Source organism: Salmo salar, chromosome ssa03, assembly GCF_905237065.1.
Source record: "Salmo salar chromosome ssa03, Ssal_v3.1, whole genome shotgun sequence".
Taxonomy (NCBI): Eukaryota; Metazoa; Chordata; class Actinopteri; order Salmoniformes; family Salmonidae; genus Salmo; species Salmo salar.
In genome coordinates, this window is record NC_059444.1 from 99,324,405 (window position 1) to 99,341,904 (window position 17,500).

Below are 17,500 nucleotides of genomic sequence, written 5' to 3' on the forward strand. Positions count from 1 at the left end.
ACTATGTTCTTCTCCTCTCTCTTCCAGACTATGTTCTGCTTCTCTCTCTTCCAGACTATGTTCTGATTCTCTCTCTTCCAGACTATGTTCTGCTTCTCTCTCTTCCAGACTATGTTCTGCTTCTCTCTCTTCCAGACTATGTTCTGCTTCTCTCTCTTCCAGACTATGTTCTGCTTCTCTCTCTTCCAGACTATGATCTGCTCCTCTCTCTTCCAGACTATGTTCTGCTCCTCTCTCTTCCAGACTATGTTCTGCTTCTCCCTCACAGCTGTAGTCTACTTCCTGTCCTCTTTTCTCATGACTCTGTTCTACTCTATTCCTGCTCTTTCCATCCTCCCTCGTCCTCTCCCTTTCTGTTTTCACACCCTTCTCTCTCCCCTCTCAGCCGACTCCCTCATCAGGCAGATGGATGGGCAGACCCTGGGCTGGCAGACACACACACACACCTGGCAGGACCTGCAACAACTCCCACTGCATGCTGTGAGCTGAGTGAAGACAGGATGAGAGAAGAGGAGTTGAACAGAAGGAGAGAGGAGAAAGGAGAGATGTCTCATCAAGCCCTCCTTTAGATTTGGAGATCCCTAGACCAGGCGACCTCTCTCTCTCTTCCCTCTTCTCTGTCCTCTCCTCTTCCTCAGTTCTAACTCTCTCTCTCTGTCTCAGGAACATGTTGCTAGGCAGTTAGGAGACAAACTAGTACCATGAGAAAGCAGGTAACAGCAATTCTCACACACACACACACACACACACACACACACACACACACACACACACACACACACACACACACACACACACACACACACACACACACACACACACACACACACACACACACACACACACACACACACACACACACTCCCCGTCTCCATGTCTTACTTGTGCAGAGCGAGTGGAGGAACCTTGGAAGGCTTCTCCGGCTGTGTCCCGTAACAGGAAGTCCTAGCTTCAGGGATTTCTCCGTACTCTTCCAGCATGGCGGAGGCCGCGGACGTTATGATGCCCAACCCGTCCCTCACCCGCGCCTCCAGAGGATAATCCCAGTCCTCAGAGGAGACGGACACCATGCCCGAGGGGAACTCCTCTGGTACCGTCTCGGTGGTGCCAGAGGTCAGGCTGGAGACGATCCAGATGTATCCAAACCCGGTGAGGCCCAGGGAGCGAGCCTCCTCCAGGATAAACACTCCCTCGTCTTTAGAGCAGTACAACAGAACCACCGGGGATTGGACCTTCTTCAACATGATCTGACTCTTACTGTCCTCTTCCACAGCATCTAACGTTATGATGTGCTGCAGGTCCCAGCCTACAAAACTACAGGTGGAGAGAGATAGAGAGAGATAGAGAGAGGTGGAGAGAGGTGGAGAGAGGTGGAGAGAGATGGAGAGAGATGGAGAGAGATGGAGAGAGATGGAGAGAGGTGGAGAGAGATGGAGAGAGATGGAGAGAGGTGGAGAGAGATGAGGAGAGGTGGAGAGAGATGGAGAGAGGTGGAGAGAGGTGGAGAGAGATGGAGAGGTGGAGAGAGATGGAGAGAGAGATGGAGAGATGGGAGAGATGGAGAGAGGTGGAGAGAGGTGGAGAGAGAGATGAGAGAGATGGAGCGAGAGATGGAGAGAGATGGAGATAGAGATGGAGAGAGATGGAGAGATGGGAGAGAGATGGAAAGATGAGAGAGATGGAGAGAGAGATGGAGAGAGATGGAGATATGAGAGAGAGATGGAGAGATGGAGAGATGAGAGAGGTGGAGAGAGGTGGGGAGAGATGAGAGAGATGGAGAGAGAGATGGAGAGAGATGGCGATAGAGATGGAGAGAGATGGAGAGAGGTGGAGAGAGATGGGGAGAGATGAGAGCGATGGAGAGATGAGAGAGAGATGGAGAGAGAGATAGAGAGAGGGAGAGAGAGATAGAGAGAGAGAGGGGACGAACAGTTAAAACACCATCTAACGTTATATGTGCTACAGGTCCAGAATCCCTGTGGAAAACTTTTGAGACCTTGTAGAGTCACAGCCCCGACGAATTGAGACTGTTCTGAAGGCAAAAGGGGGTGGAACTCAATATCAGGAAGGTGTTCCTAATGTTTTGTAGACATATAATCCTATATGTTAATGTATATATTATACTGTATATAGTCCTATATGTTAATGTATATATTATACTGTACATAATCCTATATGTTAATGTATAGTATATATAATCCTATATGTTAATGTATATTATATATGATCCTATATGTTAATATATAATATATAGTCCTATATGTTAATGTAAATATTATACTGTATATTATCCTATATGATCATGTATATGAGATATAATCCTATATGTTAATGGTTATTATATATAATCTTATATGATAACGTATATAATATATAATCCTATACGTTAATGTATATTATATATAATCCTATATAATAATGTATATTATATATAATGCTATATGATAATGTATATTGTATATGATCCTATATGATAATGTATATTATATATATTCCTACAGTATATGTTAATGTGTATTATATATAATGACATATGTTAATGTGTATTAGATATAATCTAACAGTATATGTCAATGTATATTATATATATTCCTACAGTATATGTTCATGTATGTTATATATAATAACATTTGTTAATATATATATTATTTATATTCCTACAGTATAGGTTAATATATATTATATATAATCCTACAGTATATGTTAATGTATATTATATATAATCCTACAGTATATGTTAATATATTATATTTAATGCTATATGCTAATGTGTATATATACCTGTTGTCGACAGTTCTCTTGAGGAAGTTAATAAACTCTTGGTACTATATAATATATTCGGGTGGTGGACTAGTCTTGATACACTGTTGGGAAACTGAGTGTGAAAAACCCAGCAACGTTACAGTTCTTGACTCAAACCGGTGCGCCTGGCACCTACTACCAAACCCCTGTTCAAAGGCACTTCAATCTTTTGTCTTGTCCATTCACCCTCTGAATGGTACACATACACAATCCATGTCTCAATTGTCTCAAGGCTTAAAAATCCTTCCTTTAACCCGTCTGTCTCCTCCCCTTCTTCATCTACACTGATTGAAGTGGATTTAACAGGTAACATCAATAAGGGATCATAGCTTTCACCTGGATTCACCTGGTCAGTCTATGTCATGGAAAGAGAAGGTGTTCCTAATGTTTTGTCACAGGCAGTGTAATATTACATTAACATAATGTAATATGTTAATGTATATTATATATAATGACATACAGTTGAAGTCGGAAGTTTACATACACCTTAGCGAAATACATTTAAACTCAGTTTTTCATAATTCCTGACATTTAATCCTAGTAAAAATTCCCTTTTTTAAGTCAGTTAGGATCACCACTTTATTTTAAGAACGTAAAATGCCAGAATAATAGTAGAGAGAATGATTTATTTCAGCTTTTATTTCTTTCACTATTTCTTTCACTTTCAATGTGCATCACAATCCCAGTGGGTCAGAAGTTTACATACACTCAATTAGTATTTGGTAGCATTGCCTTTATACTGTTTGTGTCACGTTCGCTATCTTCAAACTCCCGATCATAAATAAACCAAGACGCAGCGTGCATGGAATTCCACGTCTTTTAATGAAGATGAAACTCACCAAAACAACAAAAACAGGAGAAAAAACCCCCCAAAAAACGTGATGTTCTGGGGCTGCTCACAGGCAGCTACACAAAAACAAGATCCCACAATCACAGGTGGGGAAAAAGGCCTGCCTAAGTATGATTCCCAATCGGAGACAACGATAGACAGCTGTCTCTGATTGGGAACCATACTCGGCCAAAAACAAAGAAATAGATAACATAGAATGCCCACCCCACATCACACCCTGACCTAACCACATAGAGAAATAAAACGTCTCTCTAAGGTCAGGACGTGACAATAGCATTGCCTTTAAATTGTTTAACTTGGGTCAAACGTTTTGGGGTAGTCTTCCACAAGCTTCCCACAATAAGTTGGGTGATTTTTGGCCCATTCCTCCTGACAGAGCTGGTGTAACTAAGTCAGGTTTGTAGGCCTCCTTACTCGCACACACTTTTTCAGTTCTGCCCACAGATTTTCTATAGGATTGAGGTCAGGGCTTTGTGATGGCCACTCCAATACCTTGACTTTGTTGTCCTTAAGCCATTTTGCCACAACTTTGGAAGTATGCTTAAGGTCATTGTCCATTTGGAAGATCCATTTGTGACCAAGCTTTAACTTCCTGACTGATGTCTTGAGATGTTGCTTCAATATATCCATATAATTTTCCTGCCTCATGATGCCATCTATTTTGGGAAGTGCACCAGTCCCTCCTGCAGCAAAGCACCCCCACAACATGATGTTCTTCGGCTTGCAAGCCTCCCCCTTTTTCCTCCAAACATAACGATGGTCATTATGGCCAAACAGTTCTATTGTTGTTTCATCAGACCAGAGGACATTTCCACCAGGGACATTTTCTTTATGACATCATTTGTAATCAATGTATCATCCATTCTGTGTAGATGTAATTCTGTGTGATTATTTAGGTATTTAGTAAATAAATAATTAAACCAAATTTTGTATTGAAGATAACCAAGAATTTACAACTTTCAGATGAGAGTGAATAAAGTGATGATTATATATTGACTGCTATTGATGTAAAAGATTACCAGGTCTTTAAGAGTTTATTCAGAAGATAACAGCTCTATAAACATTATTTCGTGGTGCCCCAACTTTCTAGTTAATTACATTTACCTGATTAGCTTAAGAGGAATTATTTTATAGAATAGCATGTCATATCACTTAATCCGGCATAGCCAAAGACACCACACAGGTGTGCGTAAATGATGGTGGCAGGAGTGCGTAATGCAGGGCAGCCTGGCGCCCTCGAGCGCCAGGGGAAGAGCGGGAGCAGGGCGTGACACTGCGTTCATCTCTAGGAGACAGAACGCGTCTCCTTCCTGAGCGGTATGACAGCTGCGTGGTCCCATGGTGTTTATACTTGCAAACTATTGTTTGTACAGATGAACTTGGTACCTTCAGGCGTTTGGAAATTGTTCCCATGGATGAACCAGACTTGTGGAGGTCTACAATTTCTTTTCTGAGGTCTTGGCTGATTTCTTTTGATTTTCCCATGATGTCAAGCAAAGAGGCACTGAGTTTAAAGGTCGGCCTTGAAATACATCAACAGGTACACCTCCAATTGACTCAAATTATGTCAATTAGCCTATCAGAAGCTTCTAAAGCCATGACATCATTTCCTGGAATTTTCCAAGCTGTTTAAAGGCACAGTCAACTTGGTGTATGTAAACTTCTGACCCACTGGAATTGTGATACAGTTAATTATAATTGAAATAATCTGTCTGTAAACAATTGTTGGAAAAATGACTTGTGTCATGCAGAAAGTAGATATCCTAACTGACTTGCTAAAAATATTGTTTGCTAACAAGAAATTTGAGGAGTGGTTGAAAAATGAGTTTTAATGACTCCAACCAAAGAGTATGTAAACTTCCGACTTCAACTGTATGTTAATGTGTATTTTATATATTCCTGCAGTATATGTTAATATATATTATATTTAATGGTATATTGTAATGTATTTTATGTATAATCCTACCGTATATTTTAATGTATATTATATATATTCCTACAGTACATGTTAATGTATATTATACATATATTACTACAGTATTTGTTAATGTATATTATAGATAATGACATATGTTATTGTATATTATATATATTCCTACAGTATATGTTATTGTATATTATATATAATGACATATGGTACTGTATATTATATATAATGTCATATGTTAATGTATATTATATATAATGATATATGTTATTGTATATTATATATATTCCTACAGTATATGTTACTGTATATTATATATAATGACATATGGTACTGTATATTATATATAATGACATATGTTAATGTATATTATATATAATGACATATGTTAATGTATATTATATATATATATATATATATATATATATATTCCTACAGTATATGTAACTGTATATTATATATAATGACATATGTTACTGTATATTATATATAATGACATATGTTAAAGTATATTATATATATTCCTACAGTATATCTTCATGTATATTATATATAATGACATATGTTCATGTATATTATATATATTCCTACAGTATATGTAACTGTATATTATATATAATGACATATGTTAATGTATATTATATATAATGATATATGTTATTGTATTTGATATATATTCCTACTGTATATGTTATTGTATATTATATATAATGATATATGTTATTGTATATTATATATATTCCTACAGTATATGTTACTGTATATTATATATAATGACATATGTAACTGTATATTATATATAATGACATATGTTAATGTGTATTATATATAATGACATATGTTAATGTATATTATATATATATATATTCCTACAGTATATGTAACTGTATATTATATATAATGACATATGTTACTGTATATTATATATAATGACATATGTTAATGTATATTATATATATTCCTACAGTATATCTTCATGTATATTATATACAATGACATATGTTCATGTATATTATATATATTCCTACAGTATATGTAACTGTATATTATATATAATGACATATGTTAATGTATATTATATATAATGATATATGTTATTGTATTTTATATATATTCCTACAGTATATGTTATTGTATATTATATATATAATGATATATGTTATTGTATATTATATATATTCCTACAGTATATGTTATTGTATATTATATATAATGATATATGTTATTGTATATTATATATATTCCTATAGTATATGTTATTGTATATTATATATAATGATATATGTTATTGTATATTATATATATTCCTATAGTATATGTTATTGTATATTATATATAATGATATATGTTATTGTATATTATATATATTCCTACAGTATATGTTATTGTATATTATATATAACGCTACATACATGCTACGTGCTCTTGAGGATGTTGATAAACTCCTGGTATCGGGGGAACTTGGAGTATGTCTATACATACCTGTTGTCCACGGTGCTCTTGAGGATGTTGATGAACTCCTGGTATCCGGGGAACTTGGAGGTGACTATAGAAAAGATGTGCCAGTCGTACTCCTCCATAATGCTCAACATCAACAGCGCCTCCTGCTGGATGGAAGCTCCAAACTGGAAAAACGTTGACTTGTCGTCCTGATGGAGAGAGAGAGAGAGAGAGAAGAGAGAGAGAGAGAGAGAGAAGAGAGAGTTATTTATCGTCCTGATGGAGAGAGAGAGAGAGAGAGAGAAGAGAGAAGAGAGAGGGAAGAGTTATTTATCGTCCTGATGGAGAGAGAAGAGAGAAGAGAGAGAGAGAGAGAGCGAGAGAGAAGAGAGAGAGAAGAGTTATTTATCATCCTGATGGAGAGAGAAGAGAGAAGAGAGAGGTAGTGTTACTATTCCTACCCCATATCCAACAGACAGAAAAGAAAGATGGAAATAAATGATGTTAACTGGACAACCACTACCACTACCAGAATAAACAGTTCATAATGAACCACGTCAAACCTACATCCCACACTTCAACCAGATGTCAGTCTAACATCTGCTACAGGAGATCCCCATACCACTGACAACAGCTACAGGTATACAGATATACAACAACTAGATGGTGAATTAGACCAGGGAATATGGATGAGGTGTTAAACAACTAGATGGTGAATTAGACCAGGGAATATGGATGAGGTGTTAAACAACTAGATGGTGAATTAGACCAGGGAATATGGATGAGGTGTTAAACAACTAGATGGTGAATTAGACCAGGGAATATGGATGAGGTGTTAAACAACTAGATGGTCAATTAGACCAGGGAATATGGATGAGGTGTTAAACAACTAGATGGTGAATTAGACCAGGGAATATGGATGAGGTGTTAAACAACTACTAGATGGTGAATTAGACCAGGGAATATGGATGAGGTGTTAAACAACAACTAGATGGTGAATTAGACCAGGGAATATGGATGAGGTGTTAAACAACTAGATGGTCAATTAGACCAGGGAATATGGATGAGGTGTTAAACAACTAGATGGTGAATTAGACCAGGGAATATGGATGAGGTGTTAAACAACTAGATGGTGAATTAGACCAGGGAATATGGATGAGGTGTTAAACAACTACTAGATGGTGAATTAGACCAGGGAATATGGATGAGGTGTTAAACAACAACTAGATGGTGAATTAGACCAGGGAATATGGATGAGGTGTTAAACAACTAGATGGTGAATTAGACCAGGGAATATGGATGAGGTGTTAAACAACTAGATGGTGAATTAGACCAGGGAATATGGATGAGGTGTTAAACAACAACTAGATGGTGAATTAGACCAGGGAATATGGATGAGGTGTTAAACAACAACTAGATGGTGAATTAGACCAGGGAATATGGATGAGGTGTTAAACAACAACTAGATGGTGAATTAGACCAGGGAATATGGATGAGGTGTTAAACAACAACTAGATGGTCAATTAGACCAGGGAATATGGATGAGGTGTTAAAACAACTAGATGGTGAATTAGACCAGGGAATATGGATGAGGTGTTAAACAACAACTAGATGGTGAATTAGACCAGGGAATATGGATGAGGTGTTAAACAACAACTAGATGGTGAATTAGACCAGGGAATATGGATGAGGTGTTAAACAACAACTAGATGGTCAATTAGACCAGGGAATATGGATGAGGTGTTAAACAACAACTAGATGGTGAATTAGACCAGGGAATATGGATGAGGTGTTAAACAACAACTAGATGGTCAATTAGACCAGGGAATATGGATGAGGTGTTAAACAACTAGATGGTGAATTAGACCAGGGAATATGGATGAGGTGTTAAACAACTACTAGATGGTTAATTAGACCAGGGAATATGGATGAGGTGTTAAACAACAACTAGATGGTGAATTAGACCAGGGAATATGGATGAGGTGTTAAACAACAACTAGATGGTTAATTAGAACAGGGAATATGGATGAGGTGTTAAACAACAACTAGATGGTGAATTAGACCAGGGAATATGGATGAGGTGTTAAACAACAACTAGATGGTCAATTAGACCAGGGAATATGGATGAGGTGTTAAACAACTAGATGGTGAATTAGACCAGGGAATATGGATGAGGTGTTAACAACAACTAGATGGTGAATTAGACCAGGGAATATGGATGAGGTGTTAAACAACAACTAGATGGTGAATTAGACCAGGGAATATGGATGAGGTGTTAAACAACTAGATGGTGAATTAGACCAGGGAATATGGATGAGGTGTTAAACAACTACTAGATGGTGAATTAGACCAGGGAATATGGATGAGGTGTTAAACAACTAGATGGTGAATTAGACCAGGGAATATGGATGAGGTGTTAAACAACAACTAGATGGTCAATTAGACCAGGGAATATGGATGAGGTGTTAAACAACAACTAGATGGTGAATTAGACCAGGGAATATGGATGAGGTGTTAAACAACAACTAGATGGTGAATTAGACCAGGGAATATGGATGAGGTGTTAAACAACTAGATGGTGAATTAGACCAGGGAATATGGATGAGGTGTTAAACAACAACTAGATGGTGAATTAGACCAGAGAATATGGATGAGGTGTTAAACAACAACTAGATGGTGAATTAGACCAGGGAATATGGATGAGGTGTTAAACAACAACTAGATGGTGAATTAGACCAGGGAATATGGATGAGGTGTTAAACAACAACTAGATGGTGAATTAGACCAGGGAATATGGATGAGGTGTTAAACAACAACTAGATGGTTAATTAGACCAGGGTATATTAGAATTAAAAACGGGTTCAGCCCCTGGTTCGACCGTGATCTTGCAGAGTTACTACCACCTCAAGAATTGCATTTGGCGAAAGACTCGGCACACGCATACTCATGCTGACTGGCTCTCGTTCAGGCAAATGAGATATAAGTTCACTCAGGTTATCCGGAAGGCCAAAGTTAGTTACTTTAAGGAGCAGTTCTCTCTCTGTGTGTCTAACCTCCAAGAAGTTCTGGAAAACAGTTAAAGACCAGGAGAATAAACCCTCCTCCTCACAGCTGCCCATGTCCCTTAATGTTGATGATGTGGTTGTTACTGACAAGAAGCACATGGCTGAGCTCTTTAAATCACCACTTCATTAAGTCAGGATTCCTATTTGACTCAGCCATGCCTCCTTGCCCGTCCAACATTTCCTCATCACCCACCCCTTCTAATGCGACTAGTCCCCGATGCTTCTCCCTCTTTTCGTCCTGCCCTGCTACAAAGTTTCTCCCTGCAGGCGGTCACTGAGTCCGAGGTGCTAAAGGAGCTCCTTAAACTTGACCCCCCCAAAAAAACATCCGGGTCAGATGGTTTAGACCCTTTCTTCTTTAAGGTTTCTGCTCCTATCATCAGCAAACCTCTCTCTGACATCTCTTTTTATCCTGTCTCTCCTCTCTGGGGGTTTTTAGGCTGGGTTTCCGTAACAGCACTTTGACATATCAGCTGATGTAAGAAGGGCTTTATATAAATACATTTGATTTGATTTGATTTGATCTGGGGAGGTTCCCATTGCTTGGAAGGCAGCGACGGTTCGTCCTTTATTTAAAGGGGGAGATCAAGCTGATCCTAACTGATATAGGCCTATTTCTCTTTTGCCCTGTTTATCAAAAGTGTTGGAAAATACTCAACTGACTTGCTTTCTTGATGTCTATAGTATTCTCTCTGGTACGCAATCTGGTTTCCGCTCAGGTTATGGATGTTTAATAAAGGTCCACAGTGATGTCACCATTGCCCTTGACTCTAAGCAATATTGTGCCGCTATTTTTATTGACTTGGCCAAAGCTTTTAATACGGTAGACCGTTCCATTATTGTGCGCCGGCTAAGGAGTATTGGTGTCTCTGAGGGGTCTTTGGCCTGGTTTGCTAACTACCTCTCTCAAAGAGTGCAGTGTATAAAGTCAGAACATCTGCTGTCTCAGCCACTGCCTGTCACCAAGGGAGTACCCCAAGGCTCAATCCTAGACCCCACGCAACTTCTCAATTTACAACAATAACATAGCTCAGGCAGTAGGAAGCTCTCTCATCCATTTATATGCAGATGATACAGTCTTATACTCAGCTGGCCCCTTCCCAGATATTGTGCTCTACAACAAAGCTTTCTTAGTGTTCAACAAGATTTCTCTACCCTTAACCTTGTTCTGAACACCTCCAAAACAAAGGTCATGTGGTTTGGTAAGAAGAATGCCCCTCTCCCCACAGGAGTGATTACTACCTCTGAAGGTTTAGAGCTTGAGGTAGTCACCTCATACAAGTACTTGGGAGTATGGCTAGATGGTACACTGTCCTTCTCTCAGCACATATCCAAGCTGTAGGCTAAGGTTAAATCTAGACTTGGTTTCCTCTATGGTAATCGCTCCTCTTTCACCCCAGCTGCCAAACTAACCCTGATTCAGATGACCATCCTACCCATGCTAGATTACGGAGACGTAATTTATAGATCGGCAGGTAAGAGGGCTCTCGGCGACTAGATGTTCTTTACCATTCAGCCATCAGATTTGCCACCAATGCTCCTTATAGGACACATCACTGCACTCTATACTCCTCTGTAAACTGGTCATTTCTGTATACCCATCACAAGACCCACTGGTTGATGCTTATTTATAAAAACCCTCTTAGGCCTCACTCCCCCCTATCTGAGATATCTACTGCAGCCCTCATCTCTACCTTCTTGACCTTTGTGCTGTTGACTTTGCCCAATAATGTTTGTACCATGTAAATGTTGTGTTGTTACCATGTTGTTGTCATGTTGTGTTGCTACCATGTTGTTGCCATGTTGTGTTGCTACCATGTTGTTGCCATGTTGTGTTGCTACCATGCTGTGTTGTCATGTGTTGCTGCCTTGCTATGTTGTTGTCTTAGGTCTCTCTTTATGTAGTGTTGTGTTGTCTCTCTTGTCTTGATGTGTGTTTTGTCCTAAATGTATATGTTATTTATTTATTTATTTATTTATTTAATCCCAGCCCCTGTCCCCGCAGGAGGTCTTTTGCCTTTTGGTAGGCCGTCATTGTAAATAAGAATTTGATCTTAACTGACTTGTTAAACAAAAGTTAAATAAATATAATATATAAATATGGATGATGTCACAACCGTCGGATGAAGTAGACCAAGGTGCAGCGTGGTGAGCGTACATTTTCCTCTTTATTGAATGTCGCCAGCAAAACCAATAAACAATACAAACACGACCGTGAAGCTTACAGGGCAAAGTGCCACAAACAAAGTTAACTACCCACAAGGACAGGTGGGGAAAAGGGCTGCCTAAGTACGGCTCCCAATCAGTGACAACGATGCTGTCCCTGATTGAGAGCCACACCAGGCCAAAAAGAAATACAAAACATAGAAAATAGAACATAGAATGCCCACCCAAATCGCACCCTGACCAAACCTAAATAGAGACATAAAAAGGCTCTCTCAGGTCAGGGCGTGACAGATGAGGTGTTAAACAACTAGAAGATGGTCAATAAGACCAGGGTAGTATAAAGTAGTGCACTATATTGGGAATAGGGCTGTAGTATAAAGTAGTGCACTATATAGGGAATAGGGCTGTAGTATAAAGTAGTGCACTATATAGGGAATAGGGCTGTAGTATAAAGTAGTGCACTATATAGGGAATAGGGCTGTAGTATAAAGTAGTGTACTATATTGGGAATAGGGCTGTAGTATAAAGTAGTGCACTATATAGGGAATAGGGCTGTAGTATAAAGTAGTGCACTATATAGGGAATAGGGCTGTAGTATAAAGTAGTGCACTATATAGGGAATAGGGCTGTAGTATAAAGTAGTGCACTATATAGGGAATAGGGCTGTAGTATAAAGTAGTGCACTATATAGGGAATAGGGCTGTAGTATAAAGTAGTGCACTATATAGGGAATAGGGCTGTAGTATAAAGTAGTGCACTATATAGGGAATAGGGCTGTAGTATAAAGTAGTGCACTGTATAGGGAATAGGGCTGTAGTATAAAGTAGTGTACTATATAGGGAATAGGGCTGTAGTATAAAGTAGTGTACTGTATAGGGAATAGGGCTGTAGTATAAAGTAGTGCACTATATAGGGAATAGGGCTGTAGTATAAAGTAGTGCACTATATAGGGAATAGGGCTGTAGTATAAAGTAGTGCACTATATAGGGAATAGGGCTGTAGTATAAAGTAGTGCACTGTATAGGGAATAGGGCTGTAGTATAAAGTAGTGTACTATATAGGGAATAGGGCTGTAGTATAAAGTAGTGTACTATATAGGGAATAGGGCTGTAGTATAAAGTAGTGCACTATATAGGGAATAGGGCTGTAGTATAAAGTAGTGCACTATATAGGGAATAGGGCTGTAGTATAAAGTAGTGCACTATATAGGGAATAGGGCTGTAGTATAAAGTAGTGCACTATATAGGGAATAGGGCTGTAGTATAAAGTAGTGCACTATATAGGGAATAGGGCTGTAGTATAAAGTAGTGCACTGTATAGGGAATAGGGCTGTAGTATAAAGTAGTGTACTATATAGGGAATAGGGCTGTAGTATAAAGTAGTGTACTATATAGGGAATAGGGCTGTAGTATAAAGTAGTGTACTATATAGGGAATAGGGCTGTAGTATAAAGTAGTGTACTATATAGGGAATAGGGCTGTAGTATAAAGTAGTGCACTATATAGGGAATAGGGCTGTAGTATAAAGTAGTGTACTATATAGGGAATAGGGCTGTAGTATAAAGTAGTGCACTATATAGGGAATAGGGCTGTAGTATAAAGTAGTGTACTATATAGGGAATAGGGCTAGTAGTGCACTATATAGGGAATAGGGCTGTAGTATAAAGTAGTGCACTATATAGGGAATAGGGCTGTAGTATAAAGTAGTGCACTATATAGGGAATAGGGCTGTAGTATAAAGTAGTGTACTATATAGGGAATAGGGCTGTAGTATAAAGTAGTGCACTATATAGGGAATAGGGCTGTAGTATAAAGTAGTGTACTATATAGGGAATAGGGCTGTAGTATAAAGTAGTGCACTATATAGGGAATAGGGCTGTAGTATAAAGTAGTGTACTATATAGGGAATAGGGCTGTAGTATAAAGTAGTGTACTATATAGGGAATAGGGCTGTAGTATAAAGTAGTGCACTATATAGGGAATAGGGCTGTAGTATAAAGTAGTGTACTATATTGGGAATAGGGCTGTAGTGTACTATATAGGGAATAGGGCTGTAGTATAAAGTAGTGCACTATATAGGGAATAGGGCTGTAGTATAAAGTAGTGCACTATATAGGGAATAGGGCTGTAGTATAAAGTAGTGTACTATATAGGGAATAGGGCTGTAGTATAAAGTAGTGCACTATATAGGGAATAGGGCTGTAGTATAAAGTAGTGTACTATATAGGGAATAGGGCTGTAGTGCACTATATAGGGAATAGGGCTGTAGTATAAAGTAGTGTACTATATAGGGAATAGGGCTGTAGTATAAAGTAGTGTACTATATAGGGAATAGGGCTGTAGTATAAAGTAGTGTACTATATAGGGAATAGGGCTGTAGTGCACTATATAGGGAATAGGGCTGTAGTATAAAGTAGTGTACTATATAGGGAATAGGGCTGTAGTATAAAGTAGTGTACTATATAGGGAATAGGGCTGTAGTATAAAGTAGTGTACTATATAGGGAATAGGGCTGTAGTATAAAGTAGTGCACTATATAGGGAATAGGGCTGTAGTATAAAGTAGTGTACTATATAGGGAATAGGGCTGTAGTATAAAGTAGTGCACTATATAGGGAATAGGGCTGTAGTATAAAGTAGTGTACTATATAGGGAATAGGGCTGTAGTGCACTATATAGGGAATAGGGCTGTAGTATAAAGTAGTGCACTATATAGGGAATAGGGCTGTAGTATAAAGTAGTGCACTATATAGGGAATAGGGCTGTAGTATAAAGTAGTGTACTATATAGGGAATAGGGCTGTAGTATAAAGTAGTGCACTATATAGGGAATAGGGCTGTAGTATAAAGTAGTGTACTATATAGGGAATAGGGCTGTAGTATAAAGTAGTGCACTATATAGGGAATAGGGCTGTAGTATAAAGTAGTGCACTATATAGGGAATAGGGCTGTAGTATAAAGTAGTGTACTATATAGGGAACAGGGCTGTAGTATAAAGTAGTGTACTATATAGGGAATAGGGCTGTAGTATAAAGTAGTGCACTGTATAGGGAATAGGGCTGTAGTATAAAGTAGTGTACTATATAGGGAATAGGGCTGTAGTATAAAGTAGTGCACTATATAGGGAATAGGGCTGTAGTATAAAGTAGTGTACTATATAGGGAATAGGGCTGTAGTGTACTATATAGGGAATAGGGCTGTAGTATAAAGTAGTGTACTATATAGGGAATAGGGCTGTAGTATAAAGTAGTGCACTATATAGGGAATAGGGCTGTAGTATAAAGTAGTGTACTATATAGGGAATAGGGCTGTAGTATAAAGTAGTGTACTATATAGGGAATAGGGCTGTAGTATAAAGTAGTGTACTATATAGGGAATAGGGCTGTAGTATAAAGTAGTGTACTATATAGGGAATAGGGCTGTAGTATAAAGTAGTGTACTATATAGGGAATAGGGCTGTAGTATAAAGTAGTGTACTATATAGGGAATAGGGCTGTAGTATAAAGTAGTGCACTATATAGGGAATAGGGCTGTAGTATAAAGTAGTGCACTATATAGGGAATAGGGCTGTAGTATAAAGTAGTGTACTATATAGGGAACAGGGCTGTAGTATAAAGTAGTGTACTATATAGGGAATAGGGCTGTAGTATAAAGTAGTGCACTATATAGGGAATAGGGCTGTAGTATAAAGTAGTGTACTATATAGGGAATAGGGCTGTAGTATAAAGTAGTGCACTATATAGGGAATAGGGCTGTAGTATAAAGTAGTGTACTATATAGGGAATAGGGCTGTAGTGTACTATATAGGGAATAGGGCTGTAGTATAAAGTAGTGTACTATATAGGGAATAGGGCTGTAGTATAAAGTAGTGCACTATATAGGGAATAGGGCTGTAGTATAAAGTAGTGTACTATATAGGGAATAGGGCTGTAGTATAAAGTAGTGTACTATATAGGGAATAGGGCTGTAGTATAAAGTAGTGCACTATATAGGGAATAGGGCTGTAGTATAAAGTAGTGTACTATATAGGGAATAGGGCTGTAGTATAAAGTAGTGTACTATATAGGGAATAGGGCTGTAGTATAAAGTAGTGTACTATATAGGGAATAGGGCTGTAGTATAAAGTAGTGTACTATATAGGGAATAGGGCTGTAGTATAAAGTAGTGCACTATATAGGGAATAGGGCTGTAGTATAAAGTAGTGTACTATATAGGGAATAGGGCTGTAGTGTACTATATAGGGAATAGGGCTGTAGTATAAAGTAGTGTACTATATAGGGAATAGGGCTGTAGTATAAAGTAGTGTACTATATAGGGAATAGGGCTGTAGTATAAAGTAGTGTACTATATAGGGAATAGGGCTGTAGTATAAAGTAGTGCACTGTATAGGGAATAGGGCTGTAGTATAAAGTAGTGTACTATATAGGGAATAGGGCTGTAGTATAAAGTAGTGCACTATATAGGGAATAGGGCTGTAGTATAAAGTAGTGTACTATATAGGGAATAGGGCTGTAGTATAAAGTAGTGTACTATATAGGGAATAGGGCTGTAGTATAAAGTAGTGTACTATATAGGGAATAGGGCTGTAGTATAAAGTAGTGTACTATATAGGGAATAGGGCTGTAGTATAAAGTAGTGTACTATATAGGGAATAGGGCTGTAGTATAAAGTAGTGCACTATATAGGGAATAGGGCTGTAGTATAAAGTAGTGCACTATATAGGGAATAGGGCTGTAGTATAAAGTAGTGTACTATATAGGGAACAGGGCTGTAGTATAAAGTAGTGTACTATATAGGGAATAGGGCTGTAGTATAAAGTAGTGCACTATATAGGGAATAGGGCTGTAGTATAAAGTAGTGTACTATATAGGGAATAGGGCTGTAGTATAAAGTAGTGCACTATATAGGGAATAGGGCTGTAGTATAAAGTAGTGTACTATATAGGGAATAGGGCTGTAGTGTACTATATAGGGAATAGGGCTGTAGTATAAAGTAGTGTACTATATAGGGAATAGGGCTGTAGTATAAAGTAGTGCACTATATAGGGAATAGGGCTGTAGTATAAAGTAGTGTACTATATAGGGAATAGGGCTGTAGTATAAAGTAGTGTACTATATAGGGAATAGGGCTGTAGTATAAAGTAGTGCACTATATAGGGAATAGGGCTGTAGTATAAAGTAGTGTACTATATAGGGAATAGGGCTGTAGTATAAAGTAGTGTACTATATAGGGAATAGGGCTGTAGTATAAAGT

General features: G+C 38.1%; 1 pseudogene; it reads right to left on the reverse strand.

Annotated features, from left to right (window-relative positions):
* LOC106595263 (glutamate receptor ionotropic, NMDA 2A-like) overlaps nt 1-17,500 on the reverse strand; it is a 257,219-nt pseudogene that overhangs the window by 90,933 nt on the left and 148,786 nt on the right.